Consider the following 12059-nt stretch of genomic DNA (forward strand, 5'->3'; position numbering starts at 1 on the left):
TATCCATTACAGAAGCCTGCAATTTTGAGGAGAAACTTTAAAAATTTTGTAAACATCATGTCTTGCAGTTAGATGTTTGCTTGTTTTTATTATGTGACAAAGTTTTCTTGTTAAGTATCTTGCCATACCTACAAGTGTTTTATGGACCTGAAATACTGCTAATGGAATTTTTAAAAAAAGGAGACATATATTTCAACATTTAATATAGCACATCTAATTTTCTCAAATTACTCACACACTTCTAATTTCCATATGTTCTAAAGTCAGGATGAATAAGATTCAGACAAAATTGCTGGTGACATTAAAATTCAGTCATTCATACTTTCAACAAATATTTACTGACTAAGTAACTAAGTGCTAGGCACAGTGCTAGAAACGGATGTCATGAAAGTGAATAACACAGCCTGGGGCAGAAATGTTAAAATCGAATCACGTACAAGAATATGATGAAGGCTATATTAGGGTTTGTACCATGTGCACCATACCAAATGTTTTGGGAGCAGAGAGAGGGAGTAGCTAAAAGCTGGAGGAGTTGTAAAAGATAAAAGGAAAATGTGTGACTGTTAGAGAAAAAGAAGTAGCAGGTTTTCAGGTAGAGATTTTTTTTAATTGCTACAGATCAAAGTCATAGTTTACTAACTGATCTTTTAGAAAAAACAAGGTATTTGCATTACCCATGGGGTTATCATTACTAAGGATACATGTACTTGTGGTTGTGAGCAGAGTTGGCAGGGTCTCATCACTGTGAGAACTATGGAGGTGTTCCTTGAAGCTTTTCAAATGCTAATTTTCTATTATAAACACATATACACACACACACAAAAAGTCAATAACTCATCTTTCATTATCAAAATAAGTTAACTAACCAGAAATATCCTGGTCATCATACTTTTCAAAAGGAAAATATTCAAATATCTACATTTACATTCTGAATTGCATGATATTCTGTAAGTTGTTCCACGATTATTAGCTGTACGCCCAAAGCCAATACCCGGTTAACTAATGTATACTACCAATGAAATTGACATCAGATACAGGATTGTACATGGTTCCCCACACATCTATTTCTCAACTATGTAAATGTATAGAAATATCAGAAATGCCAGGCACAGCTCATTCCAACTTGGCTTTCATGACAAATGTGTGTATGAGTGTGTACTCTCCAAGTGTGTGTGTGTGTGTGTGTACTCTACTGTGTTATAAGCTGTAAGCAACATTCCCAAGGGGAATGAATGAATCTTCTCATCACAAATAGTTCTATAGGTTCAACTGTGATAACTATGTGCCTTGAACAAACGTATCACAGATCCACGAGATGATTTGCAAGGCTAACCACACGAAGTTCAGGAATAAGAGTGGAAGGAAACTTTATTTTACCCAATAGCTTTCACACTCATCTTTGAACTTGTTAATACTTGCTTAGATGCAGTCTCCACATGAGTTTCTATTAAATCACTTAACGTCCCTGGCTGCAACTTCCTCCACCATTAAGCGACAGTAATGCTCCTAACCTTTTTGAAATGATTACATATCAGGGCAAAAAATAACAAAAATTATAGTAGACACTATTCAAGTAAAAAGTTGCTCATGAAGTCACTGTAAGGTTAACATCGTACAAAAGAAAACAGAAGCCAAATCTTTGCACTGGGAGGTCATTCTTCATGGGTCTCCTGCCTCTTTGCAATCTTGCCTTGCTGCCTCAGTGTGGAGCCACTACATTCTCAAGGAGGTTGGCTTTACAAAGATGGAGACTGACTCTGTCTCTGACACAAAGGGCAGGCTGGCTCACTGTCTAGTAAAGAGACTCAGATTCCCATTTGTCTGGGTTCCTTTCCTTTAACAGAGCCTGTTGTGTGGGTAGATGGTCCTCGTCAAGTTTCTGTAAGAAACCAGGACTCGTGAGATGCTGACAATGTGCCTGCCACTACTGCTCTGAGGAACAAACCATCCTCTTCCCAGATCCAAGAGTCTCGTGTCTTCTCCCAGCATCCCCAAAACTGTGGAATGATGGCTAGGAGGGGAAAATCTCAGACACTTTGTTGTTGCTGACCCTGCGCACCATTTCTTCCACATAGGCATCGACTCTCACTCTCCGGGGTGTTCTTTGTTTTTACTGTTGGCACTCCACAGAGCACTTTTAAAACATAAAAATGAACTGTGGTCTGAAATCAATACTGGTCTTTATTTTAATGAAAGGCTTTCCATATTTTGTTCATGTTGAGATGAGATCATGAGGTAATGTATAAGCTTTGGTGACGATACTTACTGGTACTTCCAAACCTAATGCTTTTCATGACAACTTGAAAGATAGAAAGCATTGTTTTTCTTTGCTATTCAAAAACCTGATGCTGACGCAAAGATGATTACCTTTTTTCAAACACTGAAGTCTTAAATCCAAATTGACTATATCTCTCTTAATGGGAATCTGGTATCCACCATGACATAAATGTAGTAGTAAATACATTGAATAAATTGATCAATGAATTTTGCAAACCACACTGTAATTAAGCAAAAAATAAATAAAAAAAAAGAAATACATCCCCTTGACTCCCCATTTATTAATAAAAAAAAAAGATTTTATTTGACAGGTAGAGTCACAGACAGTGAGAGAGAGAGACAGAGAGAAAGGTCTTCCTTTCCGTTGGTTCACTCCCCAAACAGCCGCCATGGCCGGTGCTGCGCCGATCCGAAGCCAGGAGCAGGTGCCTCTTCCTGGTCACCCACGTGGGTGCAGGGGCCTGAGCACTTGGGCCATCCTCCACTGCACTCCCAGATCACAGCAGAGAGCTGGAGTGGAAGAGGAGCAGCCGGGACTATAACTGGGTGCCTATATGGGATGCCGGCGCCACAGGTGGAGGATTCACCAAGTGAGCCACAGTGTCGGCCTCAAATAAATAAAATCTTTTAAAAAAAAAAAAGAAAGAAAGAAAGAAAAAGAGGAAACAGTGAAGTAACGATGGAGCCTGCTGCAGTGATGGTTATTTGACCTTTGACCTTGTGACTGCTCACGTGGGCTGTAGGGTGGATGGAGGTAAGTCCAGCAGTTCATTAGCTGGTACAGTCATGCGTTTTCCAACATCTTCACTTCACTGCACATGGTGGCATTAGAAGCATTTCTGATTAGTTTATAAGCAACCTTATAAATTCATGGATGGGTCCAATTTCATCTGAAATTACTAAAGAAACAGACTTCTTAAGTTCCTATTTCTCTGCCTTTTCTCCATTTGAAACAATGTTCATTTAAATATAGGGAGTACAGATACATAGCACTTACTAGAGTAAATACTGCTTTCAGGCTACAATATATCAGTTGTGGTTTCACATCTACATATATAGAGGCAGCACAAATATTGGTCAAAGAAACGATACCCAACAGAAGCAGATTAAATAAATGACGTAGTTGTTCCAAATACATCAAAATGCAAAATAATTTTCTGGATGTAGTGTTTAGTTCTACCATAATATTTATGTACAAGTTATAAGAAATAATAGGTAGTGTTAATGATGTACATACAAACTATTATGTCAAGTGTTAATGGTAGTAAACACTGAATTCATCTGTATATAATGATAAAGAAATTTTGTCTTTACATTGCACATATTATTTGACAGAGTTATCAGTCCCTGAAAATCCACTAAATTGGGTTCAGGAGAGGTTATACAATGATATTTAAGAATTTAACAAAGTTGTCTCAAGAACATTACACTCAAGTTTTATCCTCACTCTCATATTATCTGTAACCCCTGTTGTATCTTAATGTAGTTCTTTCTATCAATATTTTTATTATGTTATTTCTTAAGATATAAACCCAAATAATAACTAACACTGAAAGAAAATACCAGAACTGCCAATATATTTACATACTTGCAGATATGTATCTTTACACTCATAACAGAAGTTAATAAAGAAACATGCTCAGCTTATTATTTCTAGACTGATGGCAGAAATAACTTCTACCCTTTTTGATGATACGGAAGTTTATACATGTATTGATGAAGCAACAGCTGTGATAAATTACTTCAAGAAAATAACATTTCCCATTGCTTCTATCTTGCTTCCTTATAAGCAATGAGTGAATTGTGCTTGGGTGGGCCTCTGGGAGTGAGAAGTGATCATCTGCCAAATAGGATGTGTGTGTTAACTTTTAATATTTACCTATGCCCTAGGCATCATATTATTGGTGATTTTGAGAAAGCTGATGCCTCAATTTTTTTTTATATGCTACTGCTGCATCGGCTTCAATGATAGAATAAAAACAAAAAAAAATTGTCCTCTGTGTTTTCCATTCATTTTTTTTTCTTTTTAACATTATATCCATTTTTTAAAGGCTAGGTGGATTTGCTAATTCCTCATTAAGTAAAGTAACTAAAAACTGTATGTATTATATGTGTGTGTGTGTGTGCAGCTTGCTTTGTTTCAAGAAATACTCTGTTAATAAGTCCACTCTTAGGTTTATCCTCAACTGCTTGCAGAACAACAGGTCGAATAAATAAGCAACTATGGTAAGTAAAAACACACTGAACTCAAAATTACTACAAACTATCCCCAGGTTACAGTGTACACTCCTTTATAAACATTGCAAGTCACTGCTAAAATGTTGATTTCCTAAGGAAGACATCTTAACCATGCAATTTAAAAATCACAAGTAATCCCTTCACGTGGCATGCCCTCACCCTTCTTGTCTTTCTTTTACCTCCACAGGATTTATTGATATCAGACATGCTTCATCATAAAATCCAGGGTTTATGTTTGTTTTGTTCATGCTCTATTCCCACTGTTTGGTAAACACTAACTGCTCAGTTAATATAGAATGAATGAAAAATTAAAGTGTGTATAGAGTATGGTAGATACTCATTACAGCACTGATCACATTTATCCTAAGTTATCAGTCATCAGTGACTGCCCTCACCCATCTGTTCCTGTTCTGTTTTTCACCAAATGAGTAAATAACAACTCAATGAGTGGCTCATGCTGAAAACTCAGTGTTATCATCAATTTAGCCCTTTCTCTTATCTATATACTGAGCCTTTGGTTCTCTCTCCAAAATGTATCTTGGGTTTCCCCCTTCTTATCTTCACTGCCTCCAACATTATCGCTCTCTCAAGAACAATAATCATGACAGGTCTTTCTTCTGGATACATAACCCTCCAAAGAACCTTCAGATGAATCTCTTGACACAAGAACAAACTCACGTCACTTCCTACTTAAAATCCTTCAGTGGCTTTCCACTGTCCACAGAATAAAGTATACATGCCATTTCCAGTTACCCTGGCCTCTCCTTTGTGAGTCTGGAAAAACCCAAACTCTTTCTGGATTTAGATCTCAGCACTTGTTTCCTTCCAGAGCCCTCTTCCTCCACATCGCTACATGGCTCATTCCCATCCTTTACAGACTTCCTGTAATCATACTAACTGAGTGGCCTCCCCGCCTGTCCTCTCCTCATCTTGTTCATTATCTCCATAGTGCTCATCACCAATTGATTTATTTACTTGCTATTGATCAGAGTGTAAGGCCCAAGGACTCTGCCTGTTTACATTCACAAGCACTAACAAAATACCTTTCTCCATATAGAGCAACTGAAGTGGTAAATGCAGCATTCTTCATACCCAAAAGTGTGTACCCTACTTCTCTTGCAATAAGAAGCATGCTATAAATGTTTAGTGACATGAATAAGGAAATTTAAACACTCTATGCATCATGAAAGCCACCCAGAAAGGCCTTGTTCATTTATATTTGCATACAATAACTGGAGTGAGGGAAAATGTTGAACTCATTGATTGACATTTACTCTGTCCATTAAGCATCAGAAGGAGCACATGGCAATTTGGACATGTGAGCCTAGGACAGAGGTTACCACTTCTTAACTATCTGGTAATTCCATAAATGTAAGGCACATGCATTTCACCAAGGCATTTGATAGAACTCTCATTATATAATTGTTTTGACATGCAGAATGTGGAATGGTTAGCAGCCCTGTTAATGGATTTGGTACAGTAAAGTGACTGGATGATGAACCATACTCCAAGAGTATACAGCATGTTTAACTACGCCTTCAATTAAGTATTAAGAAGCTCCTCTCAGCCACATACTGAGCTTTATGCAAGAACAACAACAAACTAGCGTGGCCTCTATCTAGAGGGATACATTAAGTTTTCCAATAACAAGTCTCGGTTATTTACCCAATAACATTAATATTATTTTTAAATTAACACAGTTGATGAATATACGTCATCAATGCCATATGAGAACTATTGAAAAAAGAAAACACAAGGAATAAATAGATCCAGATCCAAGAGATGATATCTAGGAAGGCTGGGATGAATTCTTTAAATGAAATATAATTCAGATAAATATAAAGTCCTACCAAGAAACTATTTACATATTTTAAAAATGAGGGAAATGTAGAAGATAATCACTCATAGGAATTTCTTATGGGTTTTAATGTATGGTACCCTTTGTAAAAATTCATTGTGACACACTTATCATAGAAATTAGTTTCATCTTCTGGTATATATACAAGGGAATAATCAGTCCTATGTTGGTCAGACCACACTCACACTAACAGTTTGGAAATGCAGAAAGTACCAGGGGGGACAGCCAAGATTAACATGAGGATCCTTGCTACTACAATAAATGGAATTGCCAAAAGACTTACAGTACGAAGAATCTGCAAAAGTGACTGTGGTATGTTAAGTGAGGCTGGGTGAATGGTGGGGAAGTAGAGAGCTGCTATCTGTCCTTAGATATCCAAAGAGAAGGGATAGTGGACTTATGCAGTGACTGCAGTGCCTAAGTCAGAAGGGATAGTGTCCAGGGTATGAAGACAACCTAAAGTTGTCTCTCAGATAAGAAAAACTTTCAAGGAACCTCAGCTGAGACCAAAGAAACTTCAGTCCTAAACAAGGAAACATCTACTGTCTAGATGTTAAGAAGTCTTAGGACCATTGTAGGAAGAGCAATTAATGACCCAATTGTTTGCCTCTTCCTGCATATAGGTAACATCCCATATGGGAAAGAACATGCAATGTAATGCATCTCCTTAATCAATAATTAAGTCTATTAGCTATCACCAGATAGTCTTCAATTTTCAATGAGACATTCTTTAATTTTCAATCTGTCTGATTAACCACATATGCATCTCCACTGTTTTACACCCTACTCAAGGCAAGTACTTACCCTGTAAGAAAAATATAAAACCTGTAACCAAATTCACACTTGTGGAACAGTCAACTCAGGCAACCGCTTGTTTCTGGGTTTAAAACCTCAGCTTGATGAACTGAATAAACTTCAACTTTGATTTTTCAATCAGATTCTATTTCTTTTTTATTTAATTTTTAATTTTAATTTTAATTCATTTTTAACAGATTCAATATAATTTATAAATATAGGTCTAAGAATATAATGATATTCCCTTCCTCCCTCCCAAACTCCCACCTTTCTTCCTTCTATCTTTCTTTCTTTTTAGTTTTTGAGATAACATATATTTAAATTACATTACAGTGAAAAGTTAATACTTCATTGAATAAGAAGTTTAACAAGTAAAAAGCAAAAAGACCCTAGTTTAGTGGGAATTTACACAATAAAAATTATATATATTTTTATATATATAAATATAGTATAAAAATTTACACTATAAAAATAATTGGAAAAAATCACTATTTCACTCATATATAATTTTTGTCACTTAGTCATAATTTCTTTCAGGCTGCAATTATTTCAGTTCACAGTAAGCAGGAGATATTTAGGCCCATGAAATATGGTCCCAAAGCACCCAACTAGGAACTACAGGAGATTGTGATTCACCATAAATAAAGTCCAACTCAGCATTTTTCTGAGACAAAGTGATCTATGTCAAGAGGAAGCGAGCTCTCTACAAATGGCAGGTCTCACGGACAGACAAGTCTTTTCTGCAGAGATATTATACATGGGATCTGGATGCTGAATAGATGGTAGGATTTGATGATTTCTACACCCTAAGATCTGAATGCTTATGATAACATGAAGACAGATGTAAAATTAGGAATGGTAAATTTTCATGCCATAGACCCAAGAGGGAGATTAAATAGGCCAAAATCCTTTCTCCCATTAATCTTATATTCTAGATGATCTGAAACAAAATATGAGGACAAACATGAATATTTTCTTTTTGTTTGAGAGGCAACCTGTTAGTTTGAGGCAAAGCTATGGTTGAGGCATTCATGCATTTTTTTTAAAACTTGGAAGTTATTATGGATAGAGCTATATTTGTTTTAGTCACAGCAATTGCATTAGCATCTTTTGTTTGTCTTCCTACTCTATTTTATTCTTATTTAATATTTTATTACACTAATCATTGAAAAATAACAATTCATAATTTGTTTCCACTGCAATTATCAATAAAATATATTTCCCAAGTACAAAAATAGTAGATACTAATATCTTCTCTTAATTCTGAGTGCCTACACAATACCACTTCCACTTTTAAAATTATAAAAATACGCTGTGGCATAACAGGTGAAGACACCGCCTGCAGTGCCAGCATCCCATATGGGCAACAGTTGGAGACCTGACTGCTCCACTTCTGATCCAGCTCTCTGCTATGGCCTGGGAAAGCAGTAGAGGATGGCCCAGGTGCCTGGGCCCCTGCACCCGCATGGGAGAACCAGAAGAAGCTCCTAGCTCTTGCCTTCGGATCAGTGCAGCTCCGACATTGCGGCCAACTGGGGAGTGAACCAGCGGATGGAGGACCTCTCTCTCTCTCTACTTCTTCTCTCTCTGTGTAAATCTGGCTTTCAAATAAATAAATAAATCTTAAAAAATAAATAAATGTAGTGTGCATTAAAATTTATAATGTACAGATAGGTATATAAACTTGAAAGATGTTTTTACATCTGTTCCTTTTATAGTATAATCTATTCACACCTACAAATATAGTTTTAAACATATAGTATTCCAAATCTGGTGGCATTTCTGCAGTTTATCACTATCGTATTTTTATATTTTATTCTTATTTTTTAGCTAACATATTTTAATATACATTATAATCAAAGGCTTAGTGCTCCACTAAATAAAAATTTCAACAAGTGAAGAGAAAGAAGACCATAGTTTAGCAAGAATATAGACAAGGGTGATGAACAGTAATCATATGAAAAGATGTCTATTTCACTCATATACAATAAATTTTAAAATACTCACAGATGATTAAAACTATAGTAGTGTATCATTCTCAACAATTTGTTTGACAAAGGTATAAACTAATGTTTGCTAAAACTATATTTATAGCAACACTGAGGCAAACATTTATCTTCTTTTTTTCTTTTTTTTGTTTTTAATTTTAGCTCCCACATACAAGAGAGAACATGCAGTATGTGTCTTTAAAATTATCAGAACATTCGTCCTTTAAATATTGTTATAACATGTTCCTCCATTGGGATTACAGTCATCCTTTCAGTCTGTCTTAAGCTCAAGAAAAACCAACAAACTCTCATCACCAAATGATTTTTAATATCAGTGTTGGGCACTGGTGTATAATAATCTTAAGAATAAACAATCTACATACTGACTTGATTCAGTCAATACACCCCAAGTTAATGATGTCAGAGAACTTTCTGTTGATAGAATGAATGCCATCTATATAACAACAGAAAAACTCAAGAAAACACACATAATGTTCCTTACTGATCTAAACATGCCTAAAATTATGATTTTATTTATAATTTTGAGTTCTGTTGTGCCATAGCATAAGACATACAAACTTTCCATTCCCAGTGTAAAATAGTAGAATTGAGAAAATATTTCCGAAGTTGTTCAGAACAACACAGAAATCAGCATAATGGAAACTTGTGTGGGGCCCCATGTAAGGGGTGGAAGCACATACAATACTCTCAGCCTAAAATACTTCATTTGTAATGCAGCCTCACAGTGCCTGGATATTACAGCCAGCTATTCCAGAATCCTTGTGACGTTTTCAAATGTGGTGACTTGGCCATGGTTTATTCAGTTGAGGGAATAAGATCTCACATTTATTTTCTATCACTCCTTTCTTACTCAAGACCATGAAGACAGCACAGAGTACACATAGTTAAGCCTATTATTCCCCCCTTCATAATTAGTTAATATTATCTTTTTCTTTTTTAAACTTTTATTTAGTAAATATAAATTTCCAAAGTACAGTTTATGGATTACAATGGCTCCCCTCCCATAACTTCCCTCCCACTCACACCCCTCCCATCTCCCACTCCCTCTCCCATTCCATTCACATCAAGATTCATTTTCAATTATCTTTATATACAGAAGATTGATTTAGTATATATTAAGTAAAGATTTCAACAGTTTGCACCCACACAGAAACACAAAGTGTAAAATACTGTTTCAGTACTAGTTATAGCATTACTTCACATTGGACAGCACATTAAGGACAGATCCCACATGGGGTGTAAGTACACAGTGACTCCTGTTGTTGACTTAACAATTTGACACTCCTGTTTATGGCATCAGTAATCTCCCTAGGCTCTAGTCATGAGTTGCTAAGGCTATGGAAGCACTTTGAGTTCGCTGACTTCGATCATATTCAGACAGGGTCATAGTCAAAGTGGAAGTTCTCTCCTCCCTTCAGAGAAAGCTACCTCCTTCTTTGATGGCCCCTTTCTTTCCACTGGGATCTCACTCGCAGAGATCTTTCAGTTAGGTCTTCTTTTTTTTTTTTTCAGAGTGTCTTGGCTTTCCATGCCTAAAATACTCTCATGGGCTCTTCAGCCATATCCGAATGCCTTCAGGGCTGATTCTGAGGCCAGAGTGCTATTTAGGACATCTGCCATTCTGTGAGTCTGCTGTGTATCCCACTTCCCATGTTGGATCCTTCTCTCCCTTTTTTATGCTATCAGTTAGTATTAGCAGACACTAGTCTTGTTTGTGTGATCCCTTTGACTCTTAGACCTATCAGTGTGATCAATTGTGAACTAAAATCGATCACTTGGACTATTTAGATGGCATTGGTACATGCCACCTTGATGGGATTGGATTGGAATCCCCTGGCACGTTTCTGACTCCACCACTTGGGGCAAGTCCAATTGAGCATGTCCCAAATTGTACATCTCCTCCTTCTCTTTTTCCACTCTTATATTTAACAGGGATCACTTTTCAGTTAAAATTTCAACACCTAAGAATAATTGTGTGTTAATTACAAAGTTCAACCAATAGTATTAGAACAAAAAAAAAATACTAAAAGGGATAAAGTATTACACTGTACTTCAACAGTCAGGACAAGAGCTGAGCAAGTCACTGTTTCTCATAGAATCAATATCATCAAAATGTCCATTCTCCCAAAAGCAATTTATAGATTCAATGCAATACCAATCAAAATACCGAAGACATTCTTCTCAGATCTGAAAAAAAATGATGACACAGGAGACCTCGAATAGCTAAAGCAATCTTGTACAACATAAACAAAGCTGGAGGCATCACAATACCAGATTTCAGGACATATTACAGGGCAGTTGTTATCAAAACAGCATGGTACTGGTACAGAAACAGATGGATAGACAAATGGAACAGAATAGAAACACCAGAAATCAATCCAAACATCTACAGCCAACTTATATATGATCAAGGATCCAAAACCAATCCCTGGAGTAAGGACAGTCTATTCAATAAATGGTGCTGGGAAAACTGGATTTCCACGTGCAGAATCATGAAGCAAGACCCCTACCTTTCACCGTACACAAAAATTCACTCAACATGGATTAAAGACTTAAATCTATGACCCAAAACTATCAAATTATTAGAGAGCATTGGAGAAACCTTGCAAGATAAAGATACTGGCAAAGACCCCAGAAGCACAGGCAGTCAAAGCCAAAATTAACATTTGGGATTGCATCAAATTGAGAAGTTTCTGTACTTCAAAAGACACAATCAGGAAAGTGAATAGGCAACCAACAGAATGGGAAAAAATATTTGCAAACTATGCAACAGATAAAGGGTTGATAACCAGAATCTACAAAGAAATCAAGAAACTCCACAAAGTCAAAACAAACAACACACTTAAGAGATGGGTCAAGGACCTCAATAGACATTTTTCAAA

At 36.3% G+C, this 12059-nt stretch overlaps 1 protein-coding gene across 2 annotated transcripts in view; it reads right to left on the reverse strand.

The window, feature by feature from the left end:
* PRKN (parkin RBR E3 ubiquitin protein ligase) overlaps window positions 1-12059 on the reverse strand; it is a 1356574-nt gene that overhangs the window by 1121505 nt on the left and 223010 nt on the right. The gene's annotated exons all lie outside the window — the stretch shown is intronic.

The sequence above is a fragment of the Lepus europaeus genome, chromosome 3 (genome assembly GCF_033115175.1).
Source record: "Lepus europaeus isolate LE1 chromosome 3, mLepTim1.pri, whole genome shotgun sequence".
Classification (NCBI taxonomy): domain Eukaryota; kingdom Metazoa; phylum Chordata; class Mammalia; order Lagomorpha; family Leporidae; genus Lepus; species Lepus europaeus.